The sequence below is a fragment of the Pinus tabuliformis genome, chromosome 5_1 (genome assembly GCF_031772625.1).
Source record: "Pinus tabuliformis cultivar Carrire ecotype Pingquan chromosome 5_1, CPIR1, whole genome shotgun sequence".
In the NCBI taxonomy this organism is placed as follows: Eukaryota; Viridiplantae; Streptophyta; class Pinopsida; order Pinales; family Pinaceae; genus Pinus; species Pinus tabuliformis.
The window spans coordinates 385,009,582-385,031,825 of NC_142305.1; positions in this window are offsets into that span (position 1 = coordinate 385,009,582).

The window sequence follows — 22,244 nt, forward strand, 5'->3', positions numbered from 1 at the left end:
CCTACGGCTACAACCATATAAGCAAATGTCCCTCAAGCAAGCTAAGAAGGATAATAAATTATCACCAAAGTATTATGGTCTCTACAAGGTGTTGCAAAATATTGGTACTATAGCATACAAATTGGAGCTTCTTCCAGCTTCTCGATTGCACCCAGTTTTCCATGTTTCACATTTAAAGAAGGTTATAGGCGATAAGCTCCCAGTTCAAACAATATTGCCAGAACTTGACGAGGAAGGAAAAATTATATTGGAACCAGAAGCAGTCACAGAAACAAGAACTCGATAGCTACGAAATCGACCAATTTCAGAGTATCTTGTCAAGTGGAAGAACTTATCTGCTAAAGATTCCACATGGGAGGATGAGAATTTTATATAGAAGCATCCAGAAGTACTCAAACGTTGAGTACAAAACTTTTTTGAAGGAGGGGGGCGTGTTGGGTCCCTATAATACTAGTGATTACCCCATTGCTATTGTGGTTGTACCCCTTATTAATATTGTTGTGCCCCTATTGTCCCCATATTGTTATTACTGTGCCCCATAGAATCCATCTGTTGTTATTTTGTGGCTTTATATTATTATTTTTAGGTCGGATAGGTTATATTATGAATCCTTAGAATCCTATATATAGAAAGGAGGTTTTGTCATTTGAATCATCCAAGAATTGTTCATTTATGTGATGTAAAGGAGGTTGCCCCCTCGAACATGCTAAATTTTAAGGCGTTGATCTATCTTTTCTATTTTTTTCTTGAGCTGGTTTCATAACACAGTTATCAATCACAGGAGTTAGTTTTTTAAGTTTCTCATCAATGCCTTCCACCACAATTTTCTCTGTGGTTGTTCCTCTGCTTTTGCTACAGTCGCCACCCTTTTTTTGGGTTTGAGATTGTTCGCCATTTCCAGGATACAAGAGGCGTATAAGACCCTCTATCATGTAGATCAATTTCTGGGCTAAAGACATGATCTTCGGATCCCATATTTCAGACTTCCCCTCTGCTTTTGCAGTGGATTGTTTGACATAGTCTCCCAAGTTTTTTCCGGACTGTGTTCCCAACTACAATTCCCCCATTCATTGAGAATCCCCCCCCCACCCGCTTCTGACTCAATTTCCCCTCACAATGTATTGCTGAGTGAAGGGCGAACTCACTCTAGCCCTTTTCTTCCTCAGGGGCTTCACATGTATTCAATTTGTCCATTATACCTATTGAGACAGAGAAAAGGAGTGCAGGGATCTCAGGTTTAACAAAACCAGAATGGCTAACCTCCTTGATGGCTCTTCCTGGCTGCATTGCGCTCTACTCCTCCTTCATCCCACTTAGATTACCCCTTCTTCTATACTCTTCCACCTTCATATAATGCCTCTTCACCAACCTTCTCACTCTTCCACTACTGCCGCCACTACTATTAATCTTCTGCATTCCACCTTCCCCACTACAATTTCTTGAGACTTGCGCTGTCCTGCTACTCATTTTTTTGGCTGGAAGGGTGGCTTCATACTTGCGGCTACATCCGTCTGCCCTTCCGTGATCATAATCACTCCTGCCACCCTGACCTACCTTATTCCACATCCCAATCGGGATAAAAAAATATTTCAACTTATTTTCATTCTTCTAGCAAATTATAAATCTTGGTTGTACGCTAACATTTGAAATGACAAAGAAAATGTTTTATTAATTTTAAAAAATCTTATAAGTCTCAGATCAAAAAGGGCCATAGTTATCTTCTCTATTTTCTAAAAAGTAACTCTAGAACAAACTAAAGGATAAAACCTTGAAGGGGTTGTCACGAGGTTAGTTAACAACTATTAATGAAAGTATGGCATGTGGGGCAATACATTTCTAAGAAAAAGATTTAGCTCATGACCCATAACAACCCTAGGAAATGGTCCTTATCGAACACTTAAACAATATATACATTGTTTGAGCAACTCAACACTCCTTTCTCTAATATCTATTGGAAACATGTAAAGGGAAATTAGGGCATATTATGGGATAATAGCATGAGAACCTATTCTTTCTCACCAATAAATTAAGGGAAACTAAGGTGAGTCTTACTATTGAGAGTGCTCTCGACTCCCTCCCTATATCCCGCAACAACACAATAACTTTGCAATGGTGAAAAAATTAAAAAAAAAAAATTAATAACTTAAATAGGAATACTTTGAGTAAAGAAAATTAAAATACTCCATAGAACTTGATATCTGACTTGTAGCACCGAAGGACATCATATCCATGAGAGATGAGCACGAACTTGAGGAAGAAGTTAACCTCCTCAGAGAAATAAGAAAGAAAGTTATTACTTGCATAAAGAGTTAAAAAAAAACAATGAAACCCTCTAGTCAATGTAATAAGAGTACAAAGGAGATGAGCCGTTCATTTTACCTCTAACCCTCATTGCACGAGGACGCTAGGACCAATAACTTATCCTATATAGGTAAGCATAGTCGTACCTTGTTGAGTTGCTACAACTTTGGAGGAGGAAAATTGCAAGAACAAATAGAAAAGAGCCAAAAGTGATGAAGGAAAGAACAAAAATTATGAACAGAAGCAACACTATATATATATATATATATCTATATATATATATATATATATATATATATATATATATATATATATATATATATATATATATATGTATATATATATGTGTGTGTGTGTGTATGTATGTATATATATATATATATATATATATATATATATAGACTTGATGTGTCCTATATAAGTAAGCATAGGCGTACTTCGTTGAGTTGCTACAACTTTGGAGCAGGAAAATTGCAAGAACAAATATAAAAGAGCCAAAAATTATGAAGAGAAGCATGATTATATGTGTGTGTGTGTGTGTGTGTATAGACCCCCCATCTTACCGTAAATATCGCTAGATGCAAAATGAATCCATAAGAAGGTGCTTGGTGAAAAATAAAAATTCAATGACTGCCTGTAGTAGCAAAAGAAAGGAAAACCCTACCAGAGCTGAGAGCATATGGAAGAAGTATGGAGAGCCCACCGGTTAACCTTAGGGTAGTTACCCTAATGGGGAGCAATTCTAAAATTCTACGACTAGTCTCCATTAGGTGAGATGTGTAAGTCCATGATCCAATCCATAGACTAAATCAATAATTACTCCATCATAAACTACATCGAATGTATATTATTTCAAATGTGGAAATGCAAATTCTCTATCCATGGGCTAGAGGAAGAATTTGGCTTCCATTTTCTCTTCAAAATTATCATCATCCTTTGAAGAGCAATCTTCACATGTAACTTGCACGATCATCTTCAAAACATGAAATTGGAAATATGTGAGGCATGTATAGAATTTTTCACTAAATGCAATGCTAGGAAAATGATATACACTATCATCATGAACTAGATAGCAGTATTCCAACCCAAGGGTATGTTCTTTATGTTGTCATGTTGTCAGGATTTGGAATTTAGATTTGTTAGTTTCAATTATCGGGGTCATCTCCAAAATTATAGATATATGTATTTTATAAGCTTATTTCATGGATTTGAAGATTATATCTGCGAGGTAAATTGACTAGATTTAAAGCCTTTGCATTTTTGTATTTTCTTGCTCAATTTATAGGCATATGTAATTGATTCTTGGAAATATTTTGTATATTTTTAGTGCATGGCTCTACTTTAAAAGAATTTACCATTTCTTTCATTTGAAGCACAACCTTTCCTTTCATGTGCATTGCATAATTGTCATACCGTTGATACATACTGTGAAGTGCGGAGGAAGAAGCTCTGAAGCTGGTTTGCATATTCCATGCACATGATGTCATTGAAAGATCTGGAGGCATTGCATTGGGTATCAACCCTCTCTTTATTAATATTATTTCAACCTGGGGGGAACAAGGTTTATTGGCATGGATATCTACTCCTTAGAACTAGGGATGAATTTCATAATCATAAATATATATGCTCCCTGTGTCAACATAGTTAATTTTTGGACACAACTAATCAATATATCCTTGGTCAATTCAGAAAATCTCATCCTCGGAGGGGACTTGAACTTTTCTATCGATTTGGGGAACCTTAGGGAAGCAATGCGCAGCTAGATCCACTATCGATCACCATGGACCTACTTTTGAAGCAATACCAACTAGTTTACATTCCCATGAAAAATTTATAACCAACTTAGTACAACAGACGAACGAGATATGCTACCCTTGCTAGGCGATTGAATCGATTTCTTATCAAGGAACAACTAGTTCAAGCATTAACAAACTATCGATAGTGGGTCGGATCGGGTGGAACCTCTGATCACTCTCCTATCTATCTAGAATTGTTTTGCCCCTTCCCAAAGCCTAGGGCCCCTTTTAAATTTAACTCCACTTGTCTGATGCACCCTGATTACACCAAATTTTCACTGATTACTAGCATGCACACTCACCTTCACAAGGGAGATCCATTTCTGAAGTCTTTTGTCAAAACCTTCTCGAGGTCAAGAGTTTATCTATCAAATGGGTGAAGGATAAAAGAGATTAGCATGATCAGACCCTCAACAACATAAAAGATAATTTGGTCAATCTACTAGATGGGAATGGAAGATAATTCACATATCAAGAAGCTAAATCCTACCTCACTAATGTAGAGACCCAAATGTCTAAGATTCTCAAACATCGTGAGGAAACTTGGAAACATAGGAGTCGGGCTATATGGTTAAAGGTAGGAGATGACAATTCAATTTTTTTTCATAATTATGTGAAGGGAAAAAGGGCCAGCAACACTATTTGGAAAATGCCACTAAGGATGGAAAATTTGTCTCCTCTTTTCACAATCTGACCCATCTTGGAAATTCACACTTCCAACAATCTTTTAAGGCCCCCTCGGGTGCATCTATTGCACAAATTGTTCAGATAGCTGTGATTTTCCCTCGCTATGCTGACCAAGAGGACTCTGAACATATTATCAAACCAGTCGCCATGGGGGAACTCGATAGCACACTTAAATGGTTGGTCTATTGAATTTTATATTTCGTTTTTTGACACCATTGGACAGGATCTCCTCAATGTTATGGGGGAGTGCAGACTTACTGGTCGAATGTATGAGGCAATCAACTCCACTTTCATTGCACTAATCCCCAAAGTGGACTCCCCCAACACTTTCAATGACTTCAAACTTATTTCCCTCTTCAAATTCCTCTACAAGATCATTGCTAATATTATCACCAATCATCTTAAGTCCATACTATATGATCACATCTTTCCTAATCAATTTTCTTTCCTCTATAACCCTCAAATCCATGAATTTGTTAGTACTACACAGGAGGCCCTCCACTCCATTAAGAACAAGCAGATTAAATGGGTCATCCTCAAGAACGATCTATCCAAGGATTTTGATCGGGTCAACTAGCTGTACATAAAAATGCTCCTTACTCATTTAGGTTTCCCGTTTTCCTTCATTAATTGCATCATGTTTTGCATCACTACAAAATCATTCAGTGTTCTCATCAATGGCTCAACCACCAACTTCTTTCATGCTGAGCATGGACTTAGACTTATAAACTAACACCCATTCTACCGTATAGATTAATATAATTAGTGCATAACGATATTTAAATTTAATTAAGAAGTGAATAAAAAATTAAATTTTCAATATAAAATGATTTGTTATCATGAATACTTACCATGGACATTATTAAGGATTTTTTGGAACACCATGGGCCAATACTCAGAAGAGAAAGATAAAGAGAGGGAGGGATAGAGGGAGAGGAGGGAAAAAAATCATAATAGCATGGATTAATATCATGGTTTACCAATATTATGGGCCATCTATGCCTTTGATTATTATGTTAGGGATCTAGGATTTTAATTATTCTGTTAAAATACCATGGGTCAATACCATGACTTATCAATACAACATGCCCAAAAACCATAAATTATTTCAAAATCAAAATATTTTACGGATACTTTATCTTAATTTAATTTTATAACATTCTTTAATTAAATTTAAAATAAAAATGCTTATAATTACTTTTGAGGTATATCTAAACCCTCCATCCTCACAAGTACTAAAAATATTCCCATAGAGATTAAATCAAGGATATACGTATTATAACCAAGGATCCAAGAAAAGAGAGAAAACAAAGTGACTAACAATGATAGATGAAATTTAGTGCATGATTCTTATTGTATTTTATTATTGACTAACAAAGTGACTAACAATGATAGAGGAAATTTAGCGCATGATTCTTATTGTATTTTATTATTGACTAACAAAGTGACTAACAAAGCCTTTTATTATTGTATTTTTGTTGACATGATTGATCCAAAATATAATTTTATTATTTTACAACCAATTATATATATTTTTAATTTGGATACTTTATTAAATACAATACAATGGGATCATAATCAATAGAGAGAGTGAGATAGAGGGGGAATAGAGTGGGGGAGAGAGACATAGAGGAGGGAGAGACATGAGAGAGAGGAAGGAAGAGAGAGAGGAGGGGGGAGTGAGGAGGGGTGAGGGAGAGAAGGATGAGGATTTGTAGGGGGAAAGAGAGGGATGTAAGAAAAAAGACGTTGATATATAGTACTGAAGAGAGAGAGGGAGTGATAAGCAAGAGATGAATATGGAATCAGGGAGAGAGGAAGCAAGGGAAGGGAGTGAAAATGAGAGGATAGAGATAGGGAAAGAAGGGGAAGAGAGATATAGGGAGACATTAATATGGAGGGGGGAGAGAAGTGAAGAGTGAGAGGGGGAGAGTGAGAATGGGAGAGACAAGGAGATAGTGATAGAGTTGGAGGGTGGAGAGAGAGAGTATGTGTGATGGGGGGGAAGATAGAGGGAGGTGGAAGAGAGAGAAAGGAAGAGAGAGGGGAGTTGAGATAGGGGGGAGAGAGTGTGTGTGAGAGAGAGAGATGGAGTTGGTAGGGGGAAGAGAGTGAGGGAAGAACAAATAAATTGAGAGATCAAGCTAGAGAGAGAGGGATTGATAAGGGAGAGATGAAGTTGGAATGGGGGAGAGTGGAGATGAGGGGAGGTAGAGAAAAGGAAGGTATAGAGATAGGGAAAGAAGGGGAAGAGAAATATAGGGACACATTAATATGGAGGGAGGAGAGAGGGGGAGAGTGATAATGAAGGAAGAAAGGGAGATAGTGACACAGTTGGAGGGTGGAGAGAGAGAGAGAGTGTGTGTGATGGAGGAGAGAGAAAGGAGGAGGTGGGAGAGAAAGGGGGAAAGGGGAAGGAAGAGATAGAGGAGAGAGGGGGGGAAGAGAGAGATGGAATTGGAAGGGGAAGAAACACATAGAGAGGGAAAGTTGTAGAGGGAAAGGGAGTGAAAAGGGAGATATGGAGAAACGATGATAGAGAGTGGAGAGAAATGTGGGGAGGAGGGTGGCGAGAGAGAGAGAGAGAGAGGGAGATACCAGTCGAAGAGGGATAGAGAGGAGTGGAAGAGAGAGAGGAATAGGAATAGGGAGGGAGAGAGATTCAAAGGAAAGAGTCAAAGAGAGGGAGGAAGGAAGAGAGAGAGGGAGAGGAAGAGGAAGAGAGAGGGAGATATATATATATATATATATATATATATAGAGAGAGAGAGAGAGAGAGAGAAGGGGAAGAGATATAGAGGGAGAGGAAAAGGGATATATATATATATATATATATATAGTGTATCTGGGCTCATATAGAGAGATCAAGAAGAATGGGGAAAGAGGGAAGAAGAGAGAGACAAATAAAGGGAGGGAGGTATACACACACACACACACAGGGAGAGAGAGAAAGAGAGAGAGAGAGAGAGAGAAAGAGTGTGACATGTGTTTAGGGGGATGAGATAGAGACACAAATGAGGTGAGATGGAGGGAGGTATAGATATAGATGGTGGGGGGGAGAGGGAAGAAGAGAAATATAGATAAAGGTAGGGAGAGGCGGAGAGAGAGATAGATGGGGAGGATATGGAGGGGGATAGAGAGAAGGAGATATGCATGGAATGGAAGGTGGAGAGAGAGGGAAGAAGAAGGAGGCATGAAGAGACAAATACAGACATGGAATTTAGATCTATAAAGTCATGAATATTTTGGTTTCTCACTATAATAGATGTTTTGAATTTAGTGTAGTTGTTGATTTCTAATCCTACTTTAACAGGTTTAACAGAACCAGAATAGCTAACCTCCTTGATGGCTCTTCCTGGTTGCGCTGCGCTCTGCTCCTCCTTCATCCCACTTAGATTACCCCTTCTTCTATACTCTGCCACCTTCATATAATGCCTCTTCACCAACCTTCTCACTCTTCCACTACTGCCACCGCTACTACTAATCTTCTACATTCCACCTTCCCCACTACAATTTCTCGAGACTTGCGCTGTCTTGCTACTCATTTTTTTGGCTGGAAGGGTGGGTTCATACCTGCGGCTACATTCGTCTACCCTTCCGTGATCATAATCACTCCTGCCACCCTCACCTACCTTATTCCACATCCCGATCGGGATAAAAAAATATTTCATCTTATTTGCATTCTTCTAGCAAATTATAAATCCTGGTTGTAAGCTAACATTTGAAATGACAAAGAAAATGTTTTATTAATTTTAAAAAATCTTATAAGTCTCAGATCAAAAAGGGCCATAGTTATCTTCTCTATTTTCTAAAAAGTAACTCCAGAACAAACTAACGGATAAAACCTTGAAGGGGTTGTCATGAGGTTATTTGACAACTATTAGTGAAAGTATGGCCTGTGGGGCAATACATTTCTAAGAAAAAGATTTAGCTCATGACTCGTAACAACCCTAGGAAATGGTGCTTATCGAACACTTAAACAATATATACATTGTTTGAGCAACTCAACACTCCTTTCTCTAATCTCTATTGGAAACATGTAAAGGGAAATTAGGGCATATTATGGGATAATAGAATGAGAACCTATTCTTGCTCACCAATAAATTAAGGGAAACTAAGGTGAGTCTTACTATTGAGAGTGCCCTCGACTCCCTCCCTATATCCCACAACTACACAATAACTTTGCAATTGTGAAAAAATTAAAAAAAAATATTAATAACTTAAATAGGAATACTTTGAGTAAAGAAAATTAAAATATTCCATAAAACTTGATATCTGACTTGTAGAACCAAAGGACATCATATCCATGAGATATGAGCACGAACATGAGGGAAAAGTTACCCTCCTGAGAGAAATAAGAAAGAAAGTTATGACTTGCATAAAGAGTTAAAAAAAAAACAATGAAACCCTCTAGTCAATGTAATAAGAGTACATAGGAGATGAGCCGTTCATTTTACCTCTAACCCTCATTGCACGAGGATGCTAGGACCAATGATGTATCATATATAAGTAAGCATAGGCGTACCTTGTTGAGTTGCTACAAATTTGGAGGAGGAAAATTGCAAGAACAAACAGAAAAGAGCCAAAAGTGATGAAGGAAAGAACAAAAACTATGAACAAAAGCAACACTATATCTATATATATATATATATATATATATATATATATATATATATATATATATATATAGATATATATATATACATACATATGTATATATGTGTGTGTGTGTGTGTGTGTGTGTATGTATATATATATATATAGATATATATATATATATATATATATATATATATATATATATATATATATATATATATATATATATATATATATATATATATATAGACTTGATGTGTCCTATATAAGTAAGCATAGGTGTACCTCGTTGAGTTGCTACAACTTTGGAGTAGGAAAATTGCAAGAACAAATAGAAAAGAGCCAAAAATTATGAAGAGAAGCATGATTATGTGTGTGTGTGTGTGTGTGTGTGTAGACCCCCCATGTTAACGTAAATATCGCTAGATGCAAAATGAATCCATAAGAAGATGCTTGGTGAAAAATAAAAATTCAATGACTGCCTGTAGTAGCAAAAGAACAGAAAACCCTACCAGAGCTGAGAGCATATGGAAGAAGTATGGAGAGCCCACTGGTTAAACTTAGGGTAGTTACCCTAATGGGGAGAAATTGCAAAATTCTACGACCAGTCTCCATTAGATGAGATGTGTAACTCCATGATCCAATGCATAGACTAAATCAATAATTACTCCCTCATAAACTACGTCGAATGTATATTATTTCAAATGTGGAAATGCAAATTCTCTATCCATGGGCTAGAGGTAGAATTTGGCTTCCATTTTCTCTTCAAAATTATCATCATCCTTTGAAGAACAATCTTCACATGTAACTTGCACGATCATCTTCAAAGCATGAAATTGGAAATATGTGAGGCATGTATAGAATTTTTCACTAAATGCAATGCTAGGAAAATGATATGCACTATCATCATGAACTAGATAGTAGTATTCCAACCCAAGGGTATGTTCTTTATGTTGTCATGTTGTCAGGATTTGGAATTTAGATTTGTTAGTTTCATTTATCGGGGTCATCTCCAAGATTATAGATATATGTATTTTATAAGCTTATTTCTTGGATTTGAAGATTATATGTGCGAGGTAAATTGACTAGATTTAAGCCCTTTGCATTTTTGTCTTTTCTTGCTCAATTTATAGGCATATGTAATTGATTCTTGGAAATATTTTGTATATTTTTAGTGCATGGATCTACTTTAACAAAATTTACCATTTCTTTCATCCGAAGCACAACCTTTCCTTTCATGTGCATTGCATAATTGTCATACCGTTGATACATATTGTGAAGTGCGGAGGAAGAAGCTCTGAAGCTGGTTTGGATATTCCATGCACATGATGTCATTGAAAGATCTGGAGGCATTGCATTGGGTATCAACCCTCTCTTTATTAATATTATTTGAACCTGGGGCGGAACAGGGTTTATTGGCATGGATATCTACTCCTTAGAACTAGGGATGAATTTCATAATCATAAATATATATGCTCCCTGTGCCAACATAGTTAAGTTTTGGACACAACTAATCAATATATCCTTGGTCAATTCAGAAAACCTCATCCTCGGAGGGGACTTGAACTTTTCTATCGATTTGGGGAATCTTAGGGAAGCAATGCATAGCTAGATCCACTATCGATCACCATGGACCTGCTTTTGAAGCAATACCAATTGGTTTACATTCCCATGAAAAATTTATAACCAACTTAGTGCACCAAATGAACGGGATATTCTACCCTTGCTAGGCGATTGAATCGGTTTCTTATCAAGGAACAACTAGTTCAAGCATTAACAAACTATCGATAGTGGGTCGGATCGGGTGGAACCTCTGATCACTCTCCTATCTATCTAGATATGTTTTGCCCCTTCCCAAAGCCTAGGGCCCCTTTTAAATTTAACTCCACTTGTCTCATGCACCCTGATTACACCAAATTTTCACTGATTACTAGCATGCACACCCACCTTCACAAGGGAGATCCATTTCTGAAGTCTTTTGTCAAAACATTCTCGAGGTGAAGAGTTTATCTATCAAATGGGTGAAGGATAAAAGAGATTAGCATGATCAGACCCTCAAGAACATAAAAGATAATTTGGTCAATCTACTGGATGGGAATTGCAGATAATTCACATATCAAGAAGCTAAATCCTACCTCACTAATGTAGAGACCCAAAGATCTAAGATTCTCAAACATCGTGAGGAAACTTGGAAACATAGGAGTCGGGCTATATGGTTAAAGGTCAGAGATGACAATACAATTTTTTTTCATAATTATGTGAAGGGAAAAAGGGCCAGCAAAACTATTTGGAAAATGCCACTAAGGATGGAAAATTTGTCTCCTCTTTTCACCATCTGAGCCATCTTGGAAATTCACACTTCCAACAATTGTTTAAGGCCCCCTCGGGTGCATCTATTGCACAAATTGTTCAGATAGATATGATTTTCCCTCACTATGTTGACCAAGGGGACTCTGAACATATTATCAAACCAGTCGCCATGGGAGAACTCGAGAGCACACTTAAATGGTTGGTCTATTGAATTTTATATTTCCTTTTTTGACACCATTGGACAGGATCTCCTCAATGTTGTGGGGGAGTGCAAACTTACTGGTCGAATGTATGAGGCAATCAACTCCACTTTCATTGCACTAATCCCCAAAGTTGACTCCCCCAACACTTTCAATGACTTCAAACCTATTTCCCTCTTCAAATTCCTCTGCAAGATCATTGCTAATATTATCACCAATCATCTTAAGTCCATTCTATATGATCACATATTTCCTAATCAATTTTCTTTCCTCTATAATCCTCAAATCCATGAAGTTGTTGGTACTACACAGGAGGCCCTCCACTCCATTAAGATCAAGCAGATTAAATGGGTCATCCTCAAGAACGATCTATCCAAGGATTTTGATCGGGTCAACTAGCTATAGATAAGAATGCTCCTTCCTCATTTAGGTTTCCCGTTTTCCTTCATTAATTGCATCATGTGTTACATCACTACAAAATCATTCAGTGTTCTCATCAATGGCTCAACCACCAACTTCTTTCATGCTGAGCATGGACTTAGACTTATAAACTAACACCCATTCTACCATATAGATTAATATAATTATTGCATAACCATATTTAAATTTAATTAAGAAGTGAATAAAAAATTAAATTTTCAATATAAAATGATTTGTTATCATGAATACTTACCATGGACATTATTAAGGATTTTTTGGAACACCATGGGCCAATACTCAGAAGAGAAAGATAAAGAGAGGGAGGGATAGAGGGAGAGGAGGGAAAAAAATCATAATAGCATGGACTAATATCATGGTTTACCAATATTATGGGCCATCTATGCCTTTGATTATTATGTTAGGGATCTAGGATTTTAATTATTCTGTTAAAATACCATGGGTCAATACCATGACTTATCAATACAACATGCCCAAAAACCATAAATTATTTCAAAATCAAAATATTTTCCAGATACTTTATCTTAATTTAATTTTATAACATTCTTTAATTAAATTTAAAATAAAAATGCTTATAATTACTTTTGAGGTATATCTAAACCCTCCATCCTCACAAGTACTAAAAATATTCCCATAGAGACTAAATCAAGGATATACGTATTATAACCAAGGATCCAAGAAAAGAGAGAAAACAAAGTGACTAACAGTGATAGATGAAATTTAGTGCATGATTCTTATTGTATTTTATTATTGACTAACAAAGTGACTAACAATGATAGAGGAAATTTAGCGCATCACTCTTATTGTATTTTATTATTGACTAACAAAGTGACTAACAAAGCCTTTTATTATTGTATTTTTGTTGACATGATTGATCCAAAATATAATTTTATTATTTTACAACCAATTATATATATTTTTAATTTGGATACTTTATTAAATACAATACAATGGGATCATAATCAATAGAGAGAGTGAGATAGAGGGGGAATAGAGTGGGGGAGAGAGACATAGAGGAGGGAGAGACATGAGAGAGAGGAAGGAAGAGAGAGAGGAGGGGGGAGTGAGGAGGGGAGAGGGAGAGAAGGATGGGGATTTCTAGGGGGAAAGAGAGGGATGTAAGAAAAAAGACATTGATATATAGTACTGAAGAGAGAGAGGGAGTGATAAGCAAGAGATGAATATGTAATCAGGGAGAGAGGAAGCAGGGAAGGGAGTGAAAATGAGAGGATAGGGATAGGGAAAGAAGGGGAAGAGAGATATAGGGAGACATTAATATGGAGGGGGGAGAGAAGTGAAGAGTGAGAGGGAGGAGAGTGAGAATGGGAGAGACAAGGAGATAGTGATAGAGTTGGAGGGGTGGAGAGAGAGAGTATGTGTGATGGGGGGGAAGATAGAGGGAGGTGGAGAGAGAGAAAGGAAGAGAGAGGGGAGTTGAGATAGGGGGGAGAGAGTGTGTGTGAGAGAGAGATGGAGTTGGTAGGGGGAAGAGAGTGAGGGAAGAACAAATAAATTGAGAGATCAAGCTAGAGAGAGAGGGATTGATAAGGGAGAGATGAAGTTGGAATGGGGGAGAGTGGAGATGAGGGGAGGTAGAGAAAAGGACGGGATAGAGATAGGGAAAGAAGGGGAGGAGGAGAAATATAGGGACACATTAATATGGAGGGAGGAGAGAGGGGGAGAGTGATAATGAAGGAAGAAAGGGAGATAGTGACACAGTTGGAGGGTGGAGAGAGAGAGAGAGTGTGTGATGGAGGAGAGAGAAAGGAGGAGGTGGGAGAGAAAGGGGGAAAGGGGAAGGAAGAGAGAGAGGAGAGAGGGGGGGAAGAGAGAGATGGAATTGGAAGGGGAAGAAACACATAGAGAGGGAAAGTTGTAGAGGGAAAGGGAGTGACAAGGGAGATATGGAGAGACGATGATAGAGAGTGGAGAGAAATGTGGGGGGGAGGGGTGGCGAGAGAGAGAGAGAGACAGGGAGATACCAGTGGAAGAGGGATAGAGAGGAGTGGAAGAGAGAGAGGAATAGGAATAGGGAGGGAGAGAGATTCAAAGGAAAGAGTCAAAGAGAGGGAGGAAGGAGAGAGAGGGGGGAGAGGAAGAGGAAGAAAGAGGGAGATATATATATATATATATATATTATATATATATATATATAGAGAGAGAGAGAGAGAGAGAGAGAGAGAGAGAGAGAGAGAGAGAGAGTGTATGTTTGGGGGCTTCATTAGAGTATACATGGAGAGGGTACAAAGAGAGAGAGAAGGGGAAGAGATATAGAGGGAGGGAAAAGGGATATATATATATATATATATATATATATATATATATTGTATCTGGGTTCATATAGAGAGATCAAGAAGAATGGGGAAAGAGGGAAGAAGAGAGAGACAAATAAAGGGAGGGAGGTATACACACACACACAGGGAGAGAGAGAAAGAGAGAGAGAGAGAGAGAGAAAGAGCGTGACATGTGTTTAGGGGAATGAGATAGAGAGACGAGCATGACATGTGTTTAGGGGGATGAGATAGACAGACAAATGAGGTGAGATGGAGGGAGGTATAGATATAGATGGTGGGGGGGAGAGGGAAGAAGACAAATACAGATAAAGGTAGGGAGAGGGGGAGAGAGAGTAGATGGGCAGGAGATGGAGGGGGATAGAGAGAAGGAGATATGCATGGAATGGAAGGTGGAGAGAGAGGGAAGAAGAAGGAGGCATGAAGAGACAAATACAAACATAGAATTTAGATCTATAAAGTCATGAATATTTTGGTTTCTCACTGTAATAGATGTTTTGAATTTAGTGTAGTTGTTGATTTCTAATCCTACTTTAACAGGTTTAACAGAACCGGAATAGCTAACCTCCTTGATGGCTCTTCCTGGCTGTACTGCGCTCTGCTCCTCCTTCATCCCACTTAGATTACCCCTTCTTCTATACTCTGCCACCTTCATATAATGCCTCTTCACCAACCTTCTCACTCTTCCACTACTGCCACTACTACTACCTAATCTACATTCCACCTTCCCCACTACGATTTCTTGAGACTTGCGCTGTCTTGCTACTCATTTTTTTGGCTGGAAGGGTGGGTTCATACCTGCAGCTACATCTGTCTACCCTTCCGTGATCATAATCACTCCTGCCACCCTGACCTACCTTATTCCACATCCCGATCGGGATAAAAAAATATTTCATCTTATTTGCATTCTTCTAGCAAATTATATATCCTGGTTGTAAGCTAACATTTGAAATGACAAAGAAATTTTTTTATTAATTTTAAAAAATCTTATAAGTCTCAGATCAAAAAGGGCCATAGTTAGCTTCTCTCTTTTCTAAAAAGTAACTCCAGAACAAACTAACGGATAAAACCTTGAAGGGGTTGTCATGAGGTTAGTTAACAACTATTAGTGAAAGTATGGCCTGTGGGGCAATACATTTCTAAGAAAAAGATTTAGCTCATGACTCGTAACAACCCTAGGAAATGGTGCTTATCGAACACTTAAACAATATATACATTGTTTGAGCAACTCAACACTCCTTTCTCTAATCTCTGTTGGAAACATGTAAACGGAAATTAGGGCATATTATGGGATAATAGAATGAGAACCTATTCTTGCTCACCAATAAATTAAGGGAAACTAAGGTGAGTCTTACTATTGAGAGTCCTCTCGACTCCCTCCCTATATCCCACAACTACACAATAACTTTGCAATTGTGAAAAAATTAAAAAAAAATATTAATAACTTAAATAGGAATACTTTGAGTAAAGAAAATTAAAATATTCCATAGAACTTGATATCTGACTTTTAGAACCAAAGGACATCATATCCATGAGAGATGAGCACGAACTTGAGGCAAAATTTACCCTCCTCAGAGAAATAAGAAAGAAAGTTATGACTTGCATAAAGAGTTAAAAAAAAAACAATGAAACCCTCTAGTCAATGTAATAAGAGTACATAGGAGATGAGCCGTTCATTTTACCTCTAACCCTCATTGCACGAGGATGCTAGGACCAATGACGTATCCTATATTAAGTAAGCATAGGCGTACCTTGTTGAGTTGCTACAAATTTGGAGGAGGAAAATTGCAAGAACAAACAGAAAAGAGCCAAAAGTGATGAAGGAAAAAGAACAAAAACTATGAACAAAAGCAACACTATATATATATATATATATATATATATATATATTTTATATATATATATATATACATTTGTATATATATATGTGTGTGTGTGTGTGTGTGTATGTATATATATATATATATATATATATATATATTATATATTATATATATATATATATATCTACACACATACGCACACATACATACATACATACATACATACATACATACATACATACATACATACATACATACATACATACATACATACATACATACATACATACATTATTATATATATATATATATATATATATATATAATATATATATATATATATAGACTTGATGTGTCCTATATAAGTAAGCATAGGTGTACCTCGTTGAGTTGCTACAACTTTATAGTAGGAAAATTGCAAGAACAAATAGAAAAGAGCCAAAAATTATGAAGAGAAGCATGATTATGTGTGTGTGTGTGTGTGTGTGTAGACCCCCCATGTTACCGTAAATATCGCTAGATGCAAAATGAATCCATAAGAATATGCTTGATGAAAAATAAAAATTCAATAACTGCCTGTAGTAGCAAAAGAACAGAAAACCCTACCAGAGCCGAGAGCATATGGAAGAAGTATGGAGAGCCCACCGGTTAAACTTAGGGTAGTTACCCTAATGGGGAGAAATTGCAAAATTCTACGATCAATCTCCATTAGATGAGATGTGTAAGTCCATGATCCAATGCATAGACTAAATCAATAATTACTCCCTCATAAACTACGTCGAATTTATATTATTTCAAATGTGGAAATGCAAATTCTCTATCCATGGGCTAGAGGTAGAATTTGGCTTCCATTTTCTCTTCAAAATTATCATCATCCTTTGAAGAACAATCTTCACATGTAACTTGCACGATCATCTTCAAAACATGAAATTGCAAATATGTGAGGCATGTATAGAATTTTTCACTAAATGCAATGCTAGGAAAATGATATGCACTATCATCATGAACTAGATAGTAGTATTCCAACCCAAGGGTATGTTCTTTATGTTGTCATGTTGTCAGGATTTGGAATTTAGATTTGTTAGTTTCATTTATCGGGGTCATCTGCAAGATTATAGATATATGTATTTTATAAGCTTATTTCATGGATTGAAGGATTATATCTGCGAGGTAAATTGACTAGATTTAAACCATTTGCATTTTTGTATTTTCTTGCTCAATTTATAGGCATATGTAATTGATTCTTGGAAATATTTTGTATATTTTTAGTGCATGGCTCTACTTTAACAAAATTTACCATTTCTTTCATCCGAAGCACAACCTTTCCTTTCATGTGCATTGCATAACTATCATATCGTTGATACATATTGTGAAGTGCGGAGGAAGAAGCTCTGAAGCTGGTTTGGATATTCCATGCACATGATGTCATTGAAAGATCTGGAGGCATTGCATTGGGTATCAACCCTCTCTTTATTAATATTATTTGAACCTGGGGGGGAACAAGGTTTATTGGCATGGATATCTACTCCTTAGAACTAGGGATGAATTTCATAATCATAAATATATATGCTCCCTGTGTCAACATAGTTAATGTTTGGACACAACTAATCAATATATCCTTGGTCAATTCAGAAAACCTCATCCTGGGAGGGGACTTGAACTTTTCTATCGATTTGGGGAATCTTAGGGAAGCAATGCACAGCTAGATCCACTATCGATCACCATGGACCTACTTTTCAAGCAATACCAATTGGTTTACATTCCCATGAAAAATTTATAACCAACTTAGTGCAACAAATGAACGGGATATGCTACCCTTGCTAGGCGATTGAATCGGTTACTTATCAAGGAACAACTAGTTCAAGCATTAAGAAACTATCGATAGTGGGTCGCATCGGGTGGAACCTCTGATCACTCTAATATCTATCTAGATATGTTTTGACCCTTGCCAAAGCCTAGGGCCCCTTTAAATTTAACTCCACTTGTCTGATGCACCCTGATTACACACCAAATTTTCATGATTACTAGCATGCACACCCACCTTCACAAGTGAGATCCATTTCTGAAGTCTTTTGTCAAAACATTCTCGAGGTCAAGAGTTTATCTATCAAATGGGTGAAGGATAAAGATATTAGCATGATCAGACCCTCAAGAACATAAAAGATAATTTGGTCAATCTATTGGATTGGGAATGGCAGATAATTCACATATCAAGAAGCTAAACCTACCTCACTAATGTAGAGACCCAAAGATCTAAGATTCTCAAACATCGTGAGGAAACTTGGAAACATAGGAGTCGGGCTATATGGTTAAAGGTCAGAGATGACAATACAAATTTTTTTCATAATTATGTGAAGGGAAAAAGGGCCAGCAAAACTTTTTGGAAAATGCCACTAAGGATGGAAAATTTGTCTCGTCTTTTCACCATCTGACCCATCTTGGAAATTCACACTTCCAACAATTGTTTAAGGCCCCCTCGGGTGCATCTATTGCACAAATTGTTCAGATAGATATGATTTTCCCTCACTATGTTGACCAAGGGGACTCTGAACATATTATCAAAACAGTCGCCATGGGAGAACTCGAGAGCACACTTAAATGGTTGGTCTATTGAATTTTATATTTCCTTTTTTGACACCATTGGGCAGGATCTCCTCAATGTTGTGGGGGAGTGCAAACTTACTGGTCGAATGTATGAGGCAATCAACTCCACTTTCATTGCACTAATCCCCAAAGTTGACTCCCCCAACACTTTCAATGACTTCAAACTATTTCCCTCTTCAAATTCCTCTACAAGATCATTGCTGATATTATCACCAATCATCTTAAGTCCATTCTATATGATCACATATTCCTAATCAATTTTCTTTCCTCTATAATCCTCAATCCATGAAGTTGTTGGTACTACACAGGAGGCCCTCCACTCCATTATGATCAAGCAGATTAAATGGGTCATCGTCAAGAACGATCTATCCAAGGATTTTGATCGGGTCAACTAGCTATACATAAGAATGCTCCTTCCTCATTTAGGTTTCCCATTTTCCTTCATTAATTGCATCATGTGTTGCATCACTACAAAATCATTCAGTGTTCTCATCAATGGCTCAACCACCAACTTCTTTCATGTTGAGCATGGACTTAGACTTATAAACTAACACCCATTCTACCATATAGATTAATATAATTATTGCATAACCATATTTAAATTTAATTAAGAAGTGAATAAAAAATTAAATTTTCAATATAAAATGATTTGTTATCATGAATACTTACCATGGACATTATTAAGGATTTTTTGGAACACCATGGGCCAATACTCAGAAGAGAAAGATAAAGAGAGGGAGGGATAGAGGGAGAGGAGGGAAAAAAATCATAATAGCATGGACTAATATCATGGTTTACCAATATTATGGGCCATCTATGCCTTTGATTATTATGTTAGGGATCTAGGATTTTAATTATTCTGTTAAAATACCATGGGTCAATACCATGACTTATCAATACAACATGCCCAAAAACCATAAATTATTTCAAAATCAAAATATTTTACAGATACTTTATCTTAATTTAATTTTATAACATTCTTTAATTAAATTTAAAATAAAATGCTTATAATTACTTTTGAGGTATATCTAAACCCTCCATCCTCACAAGTACTAAAAATATTCCCATAGAGATTAAATCAAGGATATACGTATTATAACCAAGGATCCAAGAAAAGAGAGAAAACAAAGTGACTAACAGTGATAGATGAAATTTAGTGCATGATTCTTATTGTATTTTATTATTGACTAACAAAGTGACTAACAATGATACAGGAAATTTAGCGCATGATTCTTATTGTATTTTATTATTGACTAACAAAGTGACTAACAAAGCCTTTCATTATTGTATTTTTGTTGACATGATTGATCCAAAATATAAGTTTATTATTTTACAACCAATTATATATATTTTTAATTTGGATACTTTATTAAATACAATACAATGGGATCATAATCAATAGAAAGAGTGAGATAGAGGGGGAATAGAGTGGGGGAGAGAGACATAGAGGAGGGAGAGACATGAGAGAGAGGAAGGAAGAGAGAGAGGAGGGGGGGGGTGAGGAGGGGAGAGGGAGAGAAGGATGACGATTTGTAGGGGAAAGAGAGGGATGTAAGAAAAAAGACGTTGATATATAGTACTGAAGAGAGAGAGGGAGTGATAAGCAAGAGATGAATATGGAATCAGGGAGAGAGGAAGCAAGGGAAGGGAGTGAAAATGAGAGGATAGAGATAGGGAAAGAAGGGGAAGAGAGATATAGGGAGACATTAATATGGAGGGGGGAGAGAAGTGAAGAGTGAGAGGGGGAGAGTGAGAATGGGAGAGACAAGGAGATAGTGATAGAGTTGGAGGGTGGAGAGAGAGAGTATTTGTGATGGGGGGGAAATTAGAGGGAGGTGGAAGAGAGAGAAAGGAAGAGAGAGGGGAGTTGAGATAGGGGGGAGAGAGTGTGTGAGAGAGAGAGATGGAGTTGGTAGGGGGAAGAGAGTGAGGGTAGAACAAATAAATTGAGAGATCAAGCTAGAGAGAGAGGGATTGATAAGGGAGAGATGAAGTTGGAATGGGGGAGAGTGGAGATGAGGGGAGGTATAGAAAAGGATGGGATAGAGATAGGGAAAGAAGGGGAGGAGAAATATAGGGACACATTAATATGGAGGGAGGAGAGAGGGGGAGAGTGATAATGAAGGAAGAAAGGGAGATACTGACACAGTTGGAGGGTGGAGAGAGAGAGAGAGAGTGTGTGATGGAGGAGAGAGAAAGGAGGAGGTGGGAGAGAAAGGGGGAAAGGGGAAGGAAGAGAGAGAGGAGAGAGAGGGGGGAAGAGAGAGATGGAATTGGAAGGTGAAGAAACACATAGAGAGGGAAAGCTGTAGAGGGAAAGGGAGTGACAAGGGAGATATGGAGAGACGATGATAGAGAGTGGAGAGAAATGTGGGGGGAAGGGTGTCGAGAGAGAGAGAGAGAGAGAGGGAGATACCAGTGGAAGAGGGATAGAGAGTAGTGGAAGAGAGAGAGGAATAGGAATAGGGAGGGAGAGAGATTCAAAGGAAAGAGTCAAAGAGAGGGAGGGAGGAAGAGAGAGAGGGAGAGGAAGAGGAAGAGAGAGGGAGATATATATATATATATATATATATATATATATATCTATATATCTATATATATATATATATATATATATATATATATATATATATAGAGAGAGAGAGAGAGAGAGAGAGTGTGTGTATGTTTGGGGGCTTCATTAGAGATATACATGGAGAGGGTACAAAGAGAGAGATAAGGGGAAAGATATAGAGGGAGAGGAAAAGGAACATAATATATATATATATATATATATATATATATATATATATATATATATATATAGTGTATCTGGGCTCATATAGAGAGATCAAGAAGAATGGGAAACAGGGAAGAAGAGAGAGACAAATAAAGGGAGGGAGGTATACACACACACAGGGAGAGAGAGAAAGAGAGAGAGAGAGAGAGAGAAACAGCATGACATGTGTTTAGGGGGATGAGATAGAGATACAAATGAGGTGAGATGGAGGGAGGTATAGATATAGATGGTGGGGGGAAGAGGGAAGAAGAGAAATATAGATAAAGGTAGGGAGAGGTGGAGAGAGAGATAGATGGGGAGGAGATGGAGGGGATAGAGAGAAGGAGATATGCATGGAATGGAAGGTGGAGAGAGAGGGAAGAAGAAGGAGGCATGAAGAGACAAATACAGACATAGAATTTAGATCTATAAAGTCA